Here is an 18,707-nt window from a genome sequence, read left to right as displayed (position 1 = left end):
GGGGGGCTACTATATCTGTAGCCACATTGTAAATATAATTTTGTGTTCTTACGTAACGCTCGTCTACACCCTCATTGCGCAAGGGCTGCATGACTGCTGAGGTTTCTACCGGGTCAAATGCTTTCTCATATTCCTTGAAGGTGATATATAGCGGTTGATTATACTTCACGCATTTATCTATCACCTTACTGAGCATGTGAGTATGGTCGATCGTTGAATAGCCTTTACAAAACCCTGCCTATTCATTGGGTTGACTGAAATTTAAGATGGCAAAAATTCTGTTAGCGATTACGTTGGAATCTTCTAGACGACTGCCAGTAAGCTGATCGGCCCGTAAGTCCATCATGTAAGAACCTCAGAGTAAGAAATGGTAAAAAATATAGCTTTAATTAGGAAAAGAGAACACAATTATGAAAATTGATCTACCAAAATCGCAAATATGCTTCTGATACATATCTACAAACACTGTAGAGTAAAGAATACAGAATACATGTCCACAAAAAAAGCGTTCCAAATACACTAGTCTCGCGATATTTCAGACTGAGATAATGAAAACTTTTAGTTAATTCAAACAAAAGTCAAAATGTTTGTGGTTAAGCTGTTTTATGTGTAGTTTAAAGAGGCCTATTCTAAATTGCTCGCTTAACGTAAATTCCGTTGAGTCGTGTTGCTTGTTCTTGGCGGGCAATATCTGGTAGATTTGTTCCTCCTAGCGGCACATTTTCATCGTTACATCACTAACCGTCCCAAATATTGTGAAGTCATGATATTGCGACGGGGGTGCTGGCAGCACAGTTCCGCAGTGACAGTAAAGATGAGCTACCGCCAACACAGAGAGAACTACAAATTGCAGCTTCACAGGGTTTTTAGCACATTGCTGGGATACACAAGTTGTAGAGTAACGTAGAAAACTCTCGCAATGAACTGCCTGCTTTGAAGGCATAGGAAATTTTCTTTTGAACTCTCATTCAACGGCGTAGCAGTCATCCATTTGTAAGTTTTGTTTAAAGTGTGAATGGCACGTGAGTATTGAGCGTTAATATTGTATTAACAAATATATGTGAATATTTCTGTAGTATCCGGGGTTTTCGCATCTCGGCGTTTCGGTAGTTCTACCACCAGGGGCTAACCCCAGGCTATATATATGACGTCACTAAATAAATTATTCTCTTTTGGCTTGACTCTTTCACCGGGCGTTTGTCTCCTGCTTCGCCCTTCGGGGGCGTCGCCGACCCGACACCACAATTTCCCTACAACCGAAGTTTGAATGCAGCTCCAAGTCATAGTTTTGAGAACTCCGGAATTCAAACAAAATATTCGGGTGCCTCCAAATTAAAACTATCGCGAGTCTACTGCAGGACCTAAAAATAGCGAGAATGGCGAAGCCTGGAACGCTCTGGATTTCCTCAACAATTCTGAGTGGAGCAAGTAAAATAAGAGATCGTTTCACAAAAAGTTTAAAAAAGACATCCCCCTCGCGAGGGGCACGATCAAATGCACAGCATTTCCGAGGGGGTGCGCCGGCAAGTCGTATCTCTCGATCGCGGGACCCGTGTCGCCATCTTTCGGAGGCGCGGGACAACTTGTGGCGCTTTCGAAACAAACCAGAAATGAGTGAAGGGTATACGCCTCGAGCGCGGCCTGTAGGGGCTAAGGTCCCTAAAATTACTAAGGTAGCGCCATCTTTAGACCTCGCCGCCTTTCGCCCTCGCCCACGCTCCTCTCTTACTTCGTTTTTTGCCATTTTCTTTTTCGCCGGCGAACGCCGCGCGCCATTGGCCAAGGGAAAAGTCACGTGGTTTTGTTTTTTTTGCTCCGCCGCCGGGTCGCCTCGCCGATGCCTCGCCGGCTGGGACATTGCGCAACGCCGCCGCTGCGACGCCATTGCTGGCTTCCGAGCCACCGTCGCCACCGTGCTTCAGTACCGGCTTTATCGTAGGCGCCAGCTAATAGCAAAGTAAGAATTAGCTGCTCGTTTTTCGAAAAAATGTCGCACCGGTGTCGTTTTAAGTTGCTTCTCGGTGTCGATGTGTTGTGCCTTAGGCAGCGCGAATATCGTCAGGCAGGGCACAAGACTTCGTTATTCCGTCCGGGAAACGCGACGCAGAAAGGAGAAAAGTTTGGTTGCATAGATTTGAACGGGCATACTTCAGGCCGACGCTACCATCACTCTTTTGCGAGGTAAGTTTCTGAATGCTTGTTCTTGCTCTGTTAAATTCTGCGCGAGCTTGAGCGGTCACTTACGAAGAAATGCGTATTCCCTTCGCGACCGTCGTCCACGCTTTTTTCTGAGTAGGCATTGCGCGCAGCGCCGAGTTCGTCCCATCGTAAGCTTTGGTTTGGATAAGAGGCCGTGTATTTGTCATGTGCGCGCTTAACTTCCAGCATCAATATCAGCGGCGTAGCATGTTCAGTCAGTTGTCGTAAGATTTTCGTGACGCGAGAATTGTTCACCTGAATTCATGCTTGTTTTGGCCGACGGCAGCTTGCGTCTGACCATGTATCGTGTGCGTTCCGAGTGCGTGTACGCTCTTTTTGGCGTGAAGTCATGTTTTGTGTGTTAGCTACCCGGGTGGTATTATAATCCCGTTGTTATGACATCGGAGTGATTTGCTGCGTAATATGGGCTTGGTCGGTGCGGCGCAAATTGAGGCTGTTGCGAGAAAAAAAAATTGCGGCTAGGTAAAACAATTTAAGGTCAGCTAATATAGTGACCGCGCCGTTGACGTACGTTTGATGCGCAATTTCTGTTATCGCTTTATTAAATTCGCGCACGTTTGAATGAGCACTTCAAATGCATATTCGCACCGTAACGGCTGTACGCCCTTTCTTCCGTGTATGCACAGAGGAACGTTAATTACGACTTACGTTTGCATTACACGTGATGCCGTACAGTTGCAGTGTGCGCGCTTACTTCATCTTAGTAGTCAATGGCGCAGCGTATCCAGTCATTTCGATTTGAACCAAAACACACTGGACGACTATATTTTTTTCAGCAGGCGTATTTTTGTCCAGCAAACCGCTTGCTAAACGGGTTTAGTGTAGCGAGTTGAGCGGACGCGGCACTGAGCAGATGCGCGAACACGAATTTGACCATGCTACGGTAGAACAGTCACTAACTCCCTTCTGCAATGCATTATTGCCTATATTTGCGGAGTGTTTGTGGCGCATCTCAAACTCGGTGGCGACATTTTTTTTCCCTTCTCAATAGGATTATTTCACGGATCAATTTGAGCAACGGATATTGGAGAAGCTTGGCGTTAAAAAAACTAAACCCAAATGCCACTCCCAACATTTTTTTCTCACGGGAAGCCACGTCAGCAGCACAAGCCACCTGCACGACGTCATTACGGACGTTTGTTCCAATAAAATATCTATTTGCTGGCACCAATTCATTTTTGTGATTTATTGTTTTCTCTTGATAATCATCGTGACATTGGTCCTCTTTCGAATTTCTTTCGGGTGTATCCCTGTGTTAGTGCAATGTACAAATCTGCCAGAATATATCCCAGCACAAAACAATTCTGTCCAGGCGCCTCCATTAATAACGGCTGTAAACGACCGCGCCCGGTGAAAAAACGTATTGCATGATTAATTAACTGCAGTAACTAGTTACATAATTTGTACCTAGAGGGACTCGATCTCTGGTTCGTATGAGAAATAAGAGGCCACAAATCTGTAATTTCAGTTTACCCGATCGATTGATCGCAGTCTTCTCTGGCGCGTATTCCCAGAATTACAAGTCTGCGTTTTTCACTAGGTTCGCACATGAACGTACGGCCGCGAGTGTAGTTTAGTGTATCCGGCTGCGAAGTCGGGGAAGCAGGGGCTTTTCACGTCGCTGTACGTGCACACACGCACAACAGCATGTGTATGTTTTTAGTCTACTCACAGCAGCCTATAACGACATGAAGGTGAAGGAAACATTTCTACAAAAACGGCAAAGCACTCTAAACTGCGCGGAATTAAGGTAGGCTGTAGGTCGTTAGTAAAAGCGGGCGCAGAGTGAACGCCGCTGAGGATACACAATTATCGCAAGAAAGGCGAGTGCAAGGACGCCAGCGCAGCGCTCGAACTACGGCATTTGCGAATGAAGCGCACTGTATACTGCCGCGAACCGTGCGCAAGACCTCTGTGCAGTGATTGCACGACCACAGTCACGCGAATGCAAGAACGGAACTACCGTAACAGAGCAGTTTGAAATGTCCACGCTCGATCCTTTCGCATTCACGAGCTATCCTGAGGTGTTACAGAATGCCGCACACGTAAACAAAAACCGCGCTGTGCGTATGCGCCAGCGGCATCCGCCCCGCAAATATCCCCTTGTAGACAAAAATATAAAACAAAACACTATCAGTCAGTGCGTGTTGGTAAAACGGGGCTCTAGAAATCCTATAAATGCTACCAAAGAGCGATTTCGGTGCGAAAACAAGAGCAAACTGCAGCGAGCGCCCTGAAGCGTAGCGAAGGCGTCTGCTCTCAAGTGGCCAACAAATATGGCGGCCCCGCCGCGGAGTTAAAGGGACGGCGGCGCCGCGGGTGAGGGGAGAGAAAAAAGAGGTGGGCAGCGGAGAAGGAGGGAGCAGTTGGCGCTACCTTAGTTCTTTCAGGGACCTTAGTAGGGGCGCCACTGAAATCCCCCTAGCGGCCCGTTTCGAAAGCAGGCGCGGGAGTCCCCGGCCCGCTCCCCCCTGTCGCCGTTGCTTTTGGGGCTCGTTCAAGACAGCGATTTACCGTTTGTCCGCGTTCGAAATACCGAATAACGTGGAGCAGGCACTCTGTTTGCAAGCCTGGTGTGTTCACGAGAGTATAAACGTTTATGGCGCGATCTTAGGAAGATCTATATGAGCGCCGGGCGTGTGTCCCAGGCCGGCGTCCCGAAGCGAGCATTTGCACGCAGCTGATTGCAATTCCGCTGCCCTGAAATTTGGTGGCAGTGTCTCCGTAACAGTGTTTCCTCCGATGGTCATGTTGCGGCCATACACACTATGATGTAAATTGATTTTGTGCACTACAAAATCCAGCGGAGCACTCATACCTGACAGCACGCAAGTTACGCCTGCCACTATCACATACCAGATATTGATCAGTACCCTGAACAAGCCAATGCGGCATAAATTTCGCAAACATTGTACCAAAGAAGTACGATGGATTACGCAAAATTACACTCCGGAGTCAGCACACGACGACAAATTTAATGCTGGGTCGTCTTGTCCAGAGGTGAGCGCTCGCAAAGATTCATCTGTTACATTTATCCTCCACGAGAAGCGCAAAGATGGGCTTATAGAGTAATCCGCGTCCGCGACCAAACTCTTCTTCGAAACATCGTCGTATGACACAGGGAGACTGCAGAATCACGCATAAACCGAAATCAGAGACCCTTATCAGATACGACACTCTTCCAACGAGCCCGTGTGTACGAGATTTCGGCGCACGTTAAGGATCTCCAGGTGGTCAAAATTAATCCGGAGCCCTCCACTACGGCGTGCCTCGATCGTCTCCGTTGCGTCGGCGCGTTAAGCCCTGCAATCAATCAATCAACTCTTTCAACAACACCTCGTATTTCTTGTGAACTGCCTACCCTGTATTCTTCAAAAAATGCTTCCTGCGAGTGATCAGCCGTTCGTGGAAGGCGAAAAACAAACGAAAAGTGAACACGCAGCTTGTGTGTGTGATTACTAAAACGTTCATGCGTTGATTTCGCTCCGCATTTGTAAATAACGATAGTTGAGCGTCCTCCTCCTCATCCCCCCCCACCCCCAAGTCTAGCGAAATACCAGAGCATTACGCATTCAGTTGGCCTTGCTCAAACAAACGTCTTTAGCATTTCAGAAGCTGCTCTCGGTTTTTTTTTTCATTCCGTACGACTATTCTATTTATTCCCGACTTGCAGAACATTCATTTTTCCGTGGTTTCATACCTTGGTTCTTACTATAAGGCATGAGTGGGCACATATCTGACAATTCACAGCCTTTGAGTGTACTTAACATGTTCGCGTGGCTTATATTCCCATAAAAGGCACAAGTTTTTGTCAGCTATTGGGTTATCACATCCCCGAAACATATTTTTCTACGACGTACATATTCGAAGCAAAGCCGCATTTGTTGTCTGCGCTGCAAAACGAACCAACCTCTTACAGTGCCAATGTCAGGTCTAAACGAGGTGACAATAAATAGAATTCACTTGTGCTGACGTGTTCGAAGGTGACAGCGGTGATATGCTGCTGCCGTCGCCGACGACTGCAAGAGCGGCCAAGAAGCGCTCAGTACCGCCTCCCCGGGTAGCTCTTGTTGGCGTTCGAGCGCTCTGCCAAGACGCAGCTGTTTTTTTTAAGCGCCCTAACGTGCAGTTAGCTTACAGACGTCACCATAACAAGTTGTTTAGTGCGCGAAAAGGCAAATAGAAGCGAAAGAGAACCAAAACACTGCATGACCACCTATCAGCCACGCAGCGCTAATCCCGCAAACGCCGCGGAGAAGCGGCGGCAGGCGGCGCAGCGATCGCGAATCTCGAGGCGTATAAGGCGCGTTCGGTGCATCGAGATCTGTGTCGGTTTCGTGGCTCAGTCGGTAGTGCGCCGGGCACCTTGCGTTCCGTCCGCGGCGTCATGGGTTCGAAACCGGGCGCCGGAAACTGTTATTTCTTTTATAGTTAGTGTAGTGGCCTGGCTGCGGACTACGACGAGGCACGCCAACGCCGCGTGACATTGTGAATTACTAAAATGCTATGCATTTAATATGAAATTGTTATGGGCTGTATATACTGGCGTGCCGCGTATTGACAACGTGTGTGTCGCCTAGGAATAAATACGCACAGGAGGGGGCATGGTGGCGCACGCATGAGGCCGTCCAAGCGAGTTTAAAGGGACACTGAAGTGAATTTGTCAAGCTCCCGTGCTTGCACTGCGTAGACTGGCTCAAATTAGCACACTTTTCGTCGTTTATTCGGTTGACAAATCGGTAATTATTTTACAAAGCGCGAAAGAAGAAAAACTACCATGCGCGGTTTGCGGCGGCCGCACCAACTAAGGCTGTGACGTTGGAAGGAGGGGCGCCGTGATTGGACGATGCCCAAGGTTAGCAATCACACAAGTTTCGGTTGCGGTTCTGTAAAACATAACCAATGGCGTTGTTGGATGGGCATTCTCAATATCTCAGTAATCATCGTACCGCGCTTCTGCCATGTTGTCGGCTGTAAAATGCACAAGATAAGCCTCCCAGGACGGCTTGTAGTCGTAGCATTCACTAGCCGAGACCTACGCAGTGCATGAACGCCTTCCGCGTACCCGCAGACGCCCAAATGTCATGCGCTTTTCCCCCATATTTGGAGCTTGCCTCCCTCATGCCTGTATCGTAAAAAGGGTGTTCGCACCAGGCCAAGGGTCTGTTCATTCTGGCCTGTACCCACTGCCTGCAAGCAGTCGGTGCTTATGGCAACAGCACGCCAACGAGAACTCGCTAGCGCGCCAGTGCCAGCCTGCGCGCGTTTTGTGAACTAGTTTGTGTAGCCATGAACATTGCGGCCCAAAAAAAGGTGAACTCAATACAGAAAGCATCGGAAGAAAACAAAAAAGTTAACTTACAAAAAAAAAAGCACGCACCCGCGGGGATTCGAACTCGTGACTTGCAAAACATTTGCGGTGACATACCCAGCGCCCCAGACCACTGAACCACGGAGCGGGACGTCAGGGCCATGCTAAAATAGGGTATATATTGTACAACACTTTTATTTAGTTTTGGTATTTCAAGCAGCTTAGGTGACTATTTGTTGTACTGCGATCGTGCAGTAAGCATCGCCCGAGTTTCCACAGTAGCTCACGTCTAGCAATTGCATTTCGTAGACGGAAAAGCGTTCGCAGATGCGTAGTCGTGCTGCTGACCGCTGTGCTTGTTCGCCCAGCGCAACAAAGTGCTTCCCGCGCCCTAGTTTTACGCTGTACGGTAAAAATATCAGTTGATTTTATTTCCTTAGTATTCCTACTGGCGTACCAGTCAGCGAAGCGTCGCATGTGCGCTTGTGCAGCGCTTGTGTGAAGAGACCTTGACTTGGAGCTAGATACAGTGTACAAACAAACCAAGTAAGAAAGGCACATTCTTCCATTCACAAACGTGTGCTGGCTTCGTTTCAACTAAGCGGACGAATTGCGACCAAGCAATTTTTCTTTAACCTCCTTGATTGCGACGACCCGCCGGCGGCCGGCGGACGAAACGCTGGGCCGACTGACTCTGTCGGCCGGGGAGCCGTGCAGTAGCGCAGCCGTGGCGCAGCCAATTGCCAGCTCATCCCCTCCTGACGTCACACGAAAACGCCACAGAAAATGGGCGAGCGTAAAGAGAGAAGGACAGCATTTTCGAATTAGTTTTGCTACTAAATAAAATCGCGTAAACGCGCCTAGAGTGTTCGAAACATGGCCTCGGGACTCCGGACTACAATTTGCGCTAGTAATCCCGCAATGTTTACATATCACTTCAGTGTCCCTTTAAAAGCATTACCTCGAGGTTGATGGTGACTGATGGGTGTTTTTGGGGCAAGGCCAACTCCCTCGAGGTTAACTGCTGTTTTGCGCAGCGCCCTGCTTTCTACCTGTCGCTAGTCAGGGGAGAAGCGACTACCGCTGCCGGCAGCGGATTGCCAGCTGGCGTGTTTTGGTGTCGGCCGCACATTCCTTAGATTTCCACAAACGCTTCCACCTTGGCCGTTCCGCCCATCCCCGATAGATGTCGCTAGTCGTCCAGCTAACAATACACTCACTGCTACGCCGCTACGTTAGCGCCGTATAGGCCTCCTGCGCTGCCCAGGTAGCGCTGCGCAAGCGGCTTCCGGGCAGTACTTCCGGGTAGTACAAAGCTGCGCGGGGGCGCGGGTCCCATAGGATCCCGTGTTGACAGAAGCAATATGAGCTCGACGCTACCGATTATTTTGCGACGTGGTCACCAGCTCATCCCCGACGCGTTCGATCTATTTCAGCGATCAACTTGGCATTAGCGGAAAAAGCTTTGCAGCGCTAAACCATGGCTAAACACGTTTACAGCGCCGACGAAAGTGCCGGGACCGTGACGGCGTCTGCTACTCGCAGGTTCACCGATCGATGGTCGTACAAAGTGAAATTTTAAGTGAAATTTCTAGTTTAAACTAATACTCTAGGTGACAAAGTCCTAAAAAACAGCCGATCAAAAAAGAAGAGTGACGCAATCGGCGATCATCGGGCTTTAAAAAGCCAGCGAGTCCGGCGGACCGCAGGCTCGCCTGCTGCGGTGCGCCGCTCTTTTGCGTACCCTTTCGTACACTATGCGTGCACTTTCATTAAACAGTGCTCGTTTGCGTCGCCGTTACGAATGCATAGTGCAGCGTTAGCTTGCCGTTTTATTGCGTGTCTCAGTGATAAAATGCCGCGACCGTCAGAAGCGTGAAATCTGTTTTGCGATTCCGAAATTAGTGGCCGTAAAACAAAGTGGTCGGGCGAACTAAGAGGCCGCTCGCTTTCCTTGTTTGCTCTCACTTTACTTAATTACGCTCTTGCAGCATACATTCACAGTTCGCACTTAATAACCTAGAATGAGGGTCAACAACGGCCTAGTGCCATGCAGCCGACACGGCGGGGGGCTGGACGGCAAATCGGGTGGGAGGAGGAGGGCTTTGAATGCGGAGAGAAAAAATTCAGCGAATTTTTAATAATATTTGACAGTAATCTGGCGAAGTGTGAAGATGTGGGGGCAATTCAACTGGAGGACGCCAATTCTCTGTTCTTGTCTCGCTGTCTAACTCCATTTGAAGTCAAAACTGGCGTGTCGGCGTTCAGATTCGACGACCCCTGCACTCGAAAACCAACACAATCAGTGATGATCGCATGTAAATATTCGTGGCCCCGTGCCGTGTATGCGGCTGTGTTATGTTACGCTGTGTTATGCGATGTTATAGAAGTACACATCTCTGCAGGCAGCGGGCGTGTGATTTGGTGCATGTTTTGCGTCCTTTAATAGCGCTTAGTTTATTTGGCGCTATTGCCCCACCCACTCGCTAGTATAGATGTACCCTGCCGTTCGTAAATCATTCGGCGTAAAACGTTACGCAAGAATCATTTAGTTTTCGAAAATACCAAACAAAATGTCCACTCGTTTCAAAGGCGGTGCCAGTCCAGCAGTGTCAGATGAGTCGGCTGCTCAATTCTTGCGTTCGCTTGCATGCTCCCTCTGAAGCAACCTTTTGCAGTTACCTCAGGATATAGGATGAGCATCGTTCCGTGTTTATGCAACTCGTGAACTTTCCCTTGTCGACCGCACGCAAGAAGAAAAAACTGTAACTGTCGTCAAACAGTTAAACCACCCGACCTGGCGACACTGTCCCACGCCGCGACCACTGCGACAGCTCGCTCAAAAGAAAGCCGACAAATCGGCTTCTTTTAGCTGATATTATTTTGTTTAGCCTCTGCAACTACTTTAAGGCCTATTTCATACAGTATGCAGTCATTTAAACACGCCACAAAGCATCACAACCAACTTTCACTCTGGCTTGTAATTGAAAATACATGGAGGGCGGCGAGGGTCGTCTGCTTTTGTACTACCCAGAGGCGTCGGCCGCTACGGGCGCTGCATGTCGCCAAAACTCCAGCGCAGCAGGCCTATTTGATCGGCATTGGAGTGAACCGCATAATTTCTTCGGAAGCATTATTTGACATCTGTACAGAATGACTCTGCCTTGGGCAAGGTACGGGCGCGCCTGTGTCACTATCCGTGTTCGCAGGCACCTGAACTGCAGCGCAAGTACTTTGTGCATCGGGCCGCCTTTTGAAACCGCGGTGCTACTCTTCAGTTGTCATGCGCAGTTCCCTGGGCATGTTGAGCGTCGCCACATAATACCAATGCAATTATTAATATTGTCACGGCCCATCGATTCAGTGACAGCTCAGAAACGAGCTCTACAGTGAACGTAAGAATAATCGAAAGACCGTGAAAAATATGTTCGAAATGTGAATAAAAATATAGCGATGATGGCGAACCGTGCCACGCCTTGCGATTTCATTAATCCGCATTTAATCGTTATAGTAATCGTTTAGTAACATTTAATCGTTACATTTAACATTTAATCGTAACATTTAATCGTTATAGTAGCGTAAATGGAGATAATTGGTCTGACAAAAGTTTCACAAACGAAATCATGAAAAATTGATAGATAAAATTTTCAAAATATTGATCTGAGAAAATCTAAAAGTACGAATCGTATACATATCTCCCAAAGAGAACAATAAACGGGGAAAGCCCTAGAAAACATTGCAAACACGAATGAAAAATACGTAAACGGCCAGATTCTGCAGAACACTTTGAATCTTTGAAAAAAAAATTAGCGAAGTAAAGTCACCTCATCGGTTTATTGGCATCAATTTACTTCATTGACGAAAAGAACTAAATGACGCTTAAAACCGAATAAAATAATGCAACTTCTTTCGCTATTCATAGCCATATTTGGCTGTAAACAACTCGCACTCTAGAAAAGTGGAATAAGAAGGGTTTGTAATAGCGGGCAGTTCTCTGAATTTCTTGGGAGTTTTTAATTTATTTTATGCACTGTTACCCACAACCCTCGCCTGAGGATCTAACACAAACGGTGTGAAATGCTGAGTACGATCAGACAAACAGGTAATTAGAAATGAATAGTTGCAAGAATGCACGTTTGGCAGTAGTTGAGGTACAATAACGCTGAAATTTGGGCTGGTTGGTGGCAATTTTTTACTGTAGTTTCAGCGCACAAAAATTAGTGGTTTTTATTTGTCACACCCATATTTAAAATTTTGACAATCCCCCTCTTCACGCACGGTAAAATGTGTACATGTACGTCATTATCACAAAAACAAGGTAAATACACTTTACACTTTACATTATCTTATTTTGTGTTTAACCTTAATTTCCTTTTCGGACAGGGCTACTGAAGGTTGACTTACGCATGCTCCGTTTAGTTTCGACATTTGCCATGCTTCCACTATCTCTCTGGTAGTCCGATCTTCATGGTAAAACTCCGCTGTCGTCTGGTCAAACAACGGGCGCCATTTGTTTGTTGTACACTGCGCACTATGCGCTGCCAGGTGGGCGTATGGTCTTCCTTCCAGGCTGGACATGTGTTCTCTGAGTCTTACATTTACGCGTCTACTCGTTTTACCAACGTACTGGTGCCCGCAAGTGAACGGAATTTAGTTTGTACACATTTTTCCTGCCGTCGAAACATTTGTACGTGTGACGCATTGTTCATTTTTAGCCTTACAGTCTGTCTGTTACAGTCTGTTAACCACCGGTAAAACGAGTCCCACTCTGTTTTTGGCGGAAAAAAACCGCATTCGCATTGTACTAGGCGCCAGCATTTTTGAGCCTGCGATATGGACGGTGCAGGTAATTGATTACCGACATTATCTTATTGTTATTATCGGCGCTCTTTTTTTTCTCCTTGTCCACTATTTTTACTCGTTTCAGTAGCCTTTCAGATACTGTTAGCATCGTCGTAGTTGTGTACCTAGCCTTTTAAGCCGGCGTCTTGCTTCTTCTATCCTCTGTTTGCATGTTATGTCAGGAGCAGATGTTATACACGGAATTATTGTTCCATTATTAACTATCCTTGAGTGGCCCCACGTGTACTCTAAGAGTGGCCTTTCTGTGCGTGGGGAAAACTGCCTACAAATGCGGTGTTCTTCAAAGGTTAACTGCACATCTAATAATTATAAACAATTTTACAGCAAAGCTGTAAATGGCTAGGATGCAGCAGATCGTCTCCCGTCCCAGAGCGATGTAGACAGGAATCGCTAGCGAGCGTAGCGCCACGTTGCGGAGCCCACTCAAATCCCCGGAATCGTAAAACTGTGCGTCACACCCCCGGGGCACGGAAAAAATCATACAAAATTAAAAAGGTCCTAGGGCCTTCATAGAGCATGCGCCGTGATTACCGCAACCGCGCTATGATAAATTTCTACCCACGATTCCAGTGTGTTTTGTAGCGTAAGCTAGACTGGCCGAGGTTGAGCAGTTTCGCTTGTGCCGTGAAGGGCCGTTCTGCGCAAGCGGGAGGGGCATTGGATTGGATTCAATTCGATTCGATTCGATTGGCTTGGATTGGCTTTGCTTGGCTCGGCTCGGCTCGGCTTGGCTTGGCTTGGGCTGGATTGGATTGGATTTGGAGTGGATTGGATTAAAGTGGGTTGTGTTGGATTGTGTTGCGTCGTGGCCGCGGCAGACGCACTGGCGCCGGCGCGTGCCCAGGTGTGCGCCTCAATTGCGCAGTAGCCAAGTCTGACGATGCGTCAAAGCCGCTTGATAGACTCGTGATAGGCTCGTGAAGAGGCGCGCTGAGCATGCGCGAGGAGCGGTGACTGGACAGGACAGGACTTTCAGTTAATACCCAGGAACAATGCTCAATCGCAAATTACAAACAAACGTGTTGCTTCGTGCACCCCTTGGACTACGACCCAGTCAAACCTCACGTGGAGGCTCTTCACCGCATCTTTGCTGGCCATCCCTCTTCACGGGGTGGAAGGGCTCTGAATTTTTTCTTTGGCATCTCATATGTGAAGTTTAGCTCTCAGCCTCTTAAAGTGAATACGTCTACAGCACGTGCTCTAAGCATTTACATTTCAGTGTAATTCCCCAGTACCACATATTCGCCTACATACCTGAAGATTCTGCGCCCACTTCTTTCCAAATCTGCTTTCTCAAGTCTGTACACATTACTCAGAAACAATGCACTCAACACTGCGGCTACTGTTGATGCGAAGAATACTCCTTTTATTAAATAAAATTCTTACTCTGCACTTGTTTGTCTGCGCTCGGCTTCGTGTCCTTATCATTCCGTCCTCGTTTTCGGGGCGCTCAAGTTACAGTCGGGAGTAGTTAAAGATTGACTAGAATACTCATCTAGTTCAGACGTAAAACTTTCACGTCTGCCGTACTACAACGGTGCGTGGTTACTTGATTGCTTTATACACCATAAAAGAATTAGCATTACATGGAATGGTTTCCCACTGACGCCAATGCACGTCAGGCATTTCAAATCCATAAAGCTTTGAGTATTGCGATTGCGCGCATGAAAATATCTGGTCATAACTTTGCGGGGCCTCTTCCCCTGTTAAGCAGAAAATAAAAAAAAATCGGGTTTTCATTCCTGGCGCACTGGGGATTTGTGTTATGCAGGCGGTTCATGTTAAATGAATAAAAAGTTCTGTTATGCAGTCATGATTGTTTTCGCGGCAGTAAGAAAAAAGCCTTCTTGTTTTCAGTGGCGCGGCTTAGCTACATAAAAAGGAATGCCCCAGTAGGTGCACCGGCGCATTATGCATTTCTTTCTTTACGGAAGTCAATTTACAACATACCCCGGTTGGAAAACATGGTTGTGGTTTCACCAACTGTATTATCGGAAGCTTACAGTGCATAGCTGCTACCAACCAAAGGTACTACAAGTAATACAAACTACCAAAACTCACCTCTCTAATAGTAACGTAGTCTGTAGTCGCTGCCGCACTGAAGAGTAAAGCTATAGCGTACAGTACAGACTTCATGGTTGGTTCTGCTCAAGCATAACGGTCTCTACGTTTTCTTGACGACTCTCGACACAGCTGAAAAATAAGGTTATTATATCTATACCCGGAAAGAAAATGTCAAGCTGCAGAGCTCATGGGTGCCAAGGACTCCTGCCCACTTGTGTTTAGTTGATTTCGGCAGCTGCTTTTCTCTCCTACTGTCCTCCACAAGTGTTTTCCTCTATAAAAGAAAGAAGAAAAAAGTTAACATTTAGGAGTTGCGAAAATAGAAGCGAATTTGAGCCTGGTTCTATTGAATCCTTGCTTATACTTTGGGTTTGATGCACTAAGTGCCGATATAGCATAATTAATTGCGAATGCTTTTAGTGTGGGGTAATATTGGCCACCAAACAGTAATATCTATTCTATGGGAGATGCTTCAATAAATCGAAATGTGTACTTAAAAGTTAAAACAGAACGGCCATGCTTATGGCTACGTTTGAGACGGTAAGCTGGAGCTCGTGATATGGGCGAGCATCAACGCACTAAAGTAACTTACACAAGCCAAAGGGATGTTTGTTCAAGCTCGATGCATAGGTCGAGAGCTAGGTGCAGAGATTAATATGCGATCCACACGGAGATTACGTTGATATTTAATTTTTATGTAGTGGGTATTTATATCTCAGCAGCCACAATCTTCCTAGGACCAACGAAGGGCTTTTTTTGAAAGTGATGTGTATAAAATACTCCCACCTTGTTCGCGATTTAACCAGGCACCAAACCATTCATAGCTGTATCTTTTTTGGCCCTGGCTAGGTCAACTGATGCAACCACATAAAATTTTCTCTGGTGCACAGAGAGCGAAACCAAACCAGAATATTTTCTGGCAAATTGTTGTTTTAGTGTGTCTATTTCGGTGAACATTACCATTGATGCTTTTTATTGGAGTTGGACAATACAATGATGAAGCTCCATCAATAAAAAAATTACGACATTGAGGCTGAAAAACGGAGTTTCTAGTTTTATTCCCATGCTTTTAAGTCGATTGCTAAGCGCACTGCAAGGTACGAAAACTTTTTTATTGCACAACAAAACGTTTTTAGTACCAGATGCCCTAATACATTTTGTCATTGATAAATCAGTTGTTAGAATCCTGTTCATCACCGAAAAAGAGAACCTGCGTGCTGCGCGCATCCTAAGCTGGCTCTCATAATCTCATCACCCTAAACCATAATTTGTCTCATTGGCACTGTCACCACGTAACTTGTTTGGTGGCTTTAGCCGTGTTAGCATATGCTTCCTTCCCCAAGCTTAACATCTCGTTAACGTGGACCCATTAAATGACGGTACGCGATGCTTGTCAGGTAGCCTGATCCCAGCCGTAACTAAGCCTCTAGGCATCCGCAAGAGCTCGCAGTGGCCTGCAAGACCACGGCGAGCTGCACTGGCTGTTCCGGGGCCAGTCTTCACTAAGCGGATCATTGCCATCACTGTCGGCAAAAACTGTACTGTCGATTAAGCTGAGGGCATTATAAGTTGTATGCGAAGGTGCCCTTGAACCCACTTAAAAATGTTCTGTCGAAAGCCTATCAAACCTTGAGGGCACGAAGCAGACTGAACATACCACGTGACAACAATAGACCAGCAGCATGAGGGAAGCATTCCAGGCGTGTATGGGCGAAGGTTTTGTTATTGATTACCTAAATGATTGTGTGGGAAGGGGTTCTAGGCATAATTATAATAACAAATGCGTGACATCAATTAAAATAATGCAATGAGTAAACAATGAATGCGGATTAATAGACACCAAACCCAAGAAACAACAGTTGACGTTGTAGGGTTGTGGGGTTATACGTGTCACAGCCAAATGATGATGGTAATTGCAATACCTAAGTACAGACCAAAGCAATAGGTAAATAAAATGGTGGATTACAGGTAGTGGCTGTATACACGTTTGAAAACAAAATTACGAGGATAAGGACAATGACTAAGTGAAATTAGAAGGGCGTGACAAAGCGGAACTGAGGGGACAATCATGGACGTTACTCCGGAAAATAAGATACCATGGCAACTACCCACCTTTGGGAATTTCAAGGCGGTTGATCCCTGCACCCTCACTTTGAGTGCGGTAGGGGAACGTAATGAAAATGGTAATAACAATGACAAAGGCAATGACGATGGTAATGTCAATAATGACGATAATGGTAGTGACAATGTCCTGACAATAGTAACAGCAGTGGTTCAGCACAAATAAGATAGAGAGAGAGAAAACGGTTATTGAAACAACAGGAAGGGGAACGGGATAAAAAGAGGAGCTGTGGCTGGCCATCCTAGTCTGGTATGCGGTGTGCCGCGGCTGCCATCGTCGGCCAAGAGATCACGGCCTCCTGGTCTTCGAGCTGCAAGCTCTGCAACGAGCACTCTCACTGCTCAAGGGTAGGGGATATAAGGGGAGGGGGGTTGGTGGGCCACGTCCAGGCGAGGTGAGCTGTGGTGGTAGGCCCATGACATTGGGGCAGTTAAGTGGGCAGTAAGTACGAGATAAGTAGTGAAGATGGAGGTGCTTGTAATACGTGTTGGTGTGAATTTGGGGCCAAATGCGTGCTTCTGTGGTATAAAGGGAAGGGTGCTGAGGAGGATACGTGCGCCGGGTTGCTCTGTAGTGGTAGAGGATGTCAGCGAAGGTTTGGTAAAGGGGCGTAAGAGGGTTTGCAATACTGGCTGCGTTGTTGGCCTCTTCTGGGAATGCCTGGTGAAGGGGAGCTCTGGTGGTGGCGTGTGCAACCTCGTTACCAGGGGGTGGTACTGTGGCTGGGTGACCATGCTATGCGGGCATGAGGAAGGCTCGGGCATTGAGAAAGCATAGCGAGGGTAATAGCGAAGACTCGACCGAGTGCGAAACTACGGCACGCAGCTTGTGAGTTTTGTAGAATTACTATGCTGGGACTTGTGGCTTGGATTATTGCGAGGGCAATGGCCGCTTATTTGGCCGTGGTAGTTAAGGTTGTACAGACAGTTGTCGAGCTGAGGAAGGCATTGTCGATGTGGGCAACAGTAGTGGCATGAACAGATCGTTGAGGGGAGGGAGAGGCCTCCGCATGCTGGGTGGTAGGGCAGCTCCCGTATTTCCTGATTAGGACGCGTGTACGGTGCTGACGATGGCTGGCGTTGTAGGTAGGGAGCACATGACGTGGAAGGGAACGACATGATTGTTGCGTCGCCGTCATGAGGGTATGCGTTATGGCGAATCCAATGTTTGTGCCAACTTCTGGCCTAATGTTTTGGCCAAATGACGGTTGGCGGGCGTGAGTTGTAGGTGTTGTAGTTGCTTTTGGAGAGCCGCTCTAATCTTTGTGAGGGTGTTATGTACACCCAGTTTCAATAAGCGGTAGCAAAAACTGAAGGTGGGCAGGCCGTAGATTTTCTCGTAAGATTTGCGTATTAGGACGTCGATCTTGGCATGTTCTTGTGGTTTTAGGCTAAGATAGGGTACTCCATAGGTGATGCAGCTGATCGACATTGCTTGTATGATGCGGTATGTTCAGCATTGATCAATGCTGAAGCAATGCTGAACAGAATTGCTTGCATGATGATGATGTGTTTCCTTGAGTCCATGTCAGCGAGAGCATATTCGTTGGATTAGGTGTGTAGGTTGGGATAGTGTAGATGTTTAAAGAGGTACGTGGCTCCGGAGCCATCGTGGTGGTAGCGCACTCCAAGGATGCGGAGGGACTTGAACGTGGCGACTGTGTGCCATTTGAGAGTGAATAAAGAATCGGGTGTAGGTTTTAGTAGGCAGCCCCGGTTTCTTGCTCTAAGAACGAGTATAGAGGATTTTGATGAGGTGTAGCAGACACCACAGGTTTGGAAATATTGCAGCGTAGTGTGGATTGCCTGTTGATGACTATGTTGATGTTGTCCGGGAGAGCCTGTGTTGCACGATATGCTGAGGTTCACTGCTTATATCAGGCGTGCGACACGTCGGAGATTTGCTGAGGTACTGTCCGGAGTCCAATGAGGGCTATGATGAAAAGTAGTGGTGAGACAAGTGAGCCTTGGGGAGTGCCCTTTGTGGGGCCATTGTAGAGAGTGGCAGTTCAATTTGTCAAAAAGGCTCTCGCATAGTTATCTGTGGCACATCTGCAGCCGGTGCTTAGAACTTGGTGGAGAATGGTTGTGTCAGTTACGTTAACTAAGGCACCTTGTACACCTAGAG

The 18,707-nt window shown here is 47.3% G+C and overlaps 1 long non-coding RNA gene across 1 annotated transcript in view; it reads right to left on the bottom strand.

Annotated features, from left to right (window-relative positions):
• The window catches only part of LOC144177993 (uncharacterized), a 140,723-nt gene extending 126,150 nt beyond the window's left edge, over window positions 1-14,573 (bottom strand). Inside the window, exon 1 of the long non-coding RNA XR_013323907.1 lies at window positions 14,456-14,573. This is a non-coding gene — a long non-coding RNA (uncharacterized LOC144177993). The remainder of the gene's footprint in view (window positions 1-14,455) is intronic.
• Between the last annotated feature and the right edge of the window lie 4,134 nt (window positions 14,574-18,707).

Source organism: Haemaphysalis longicornis, unplaced genomic scaffold (genome assembly GCF_048455015.1).
Source record: "Haemaphysalis longicornis isolate Haplotype H1 unplaced genomic scaffold, Haemaphysalis longicornis Haplotype H1 scaffold_37, whole genome shotgun sequence".
NCBI classification, from domain to species: Eukaryota; Metazoa; Arthropoda; class Arachnida; order Ixodida; family Ixodidae; genus Haemaphysalis; species Haemaphysalis longicornis.
Note: the sequence above shows the minus strand (reverse complement) of the source record. Positions and strands in the feature narration are given on the sequence as shown.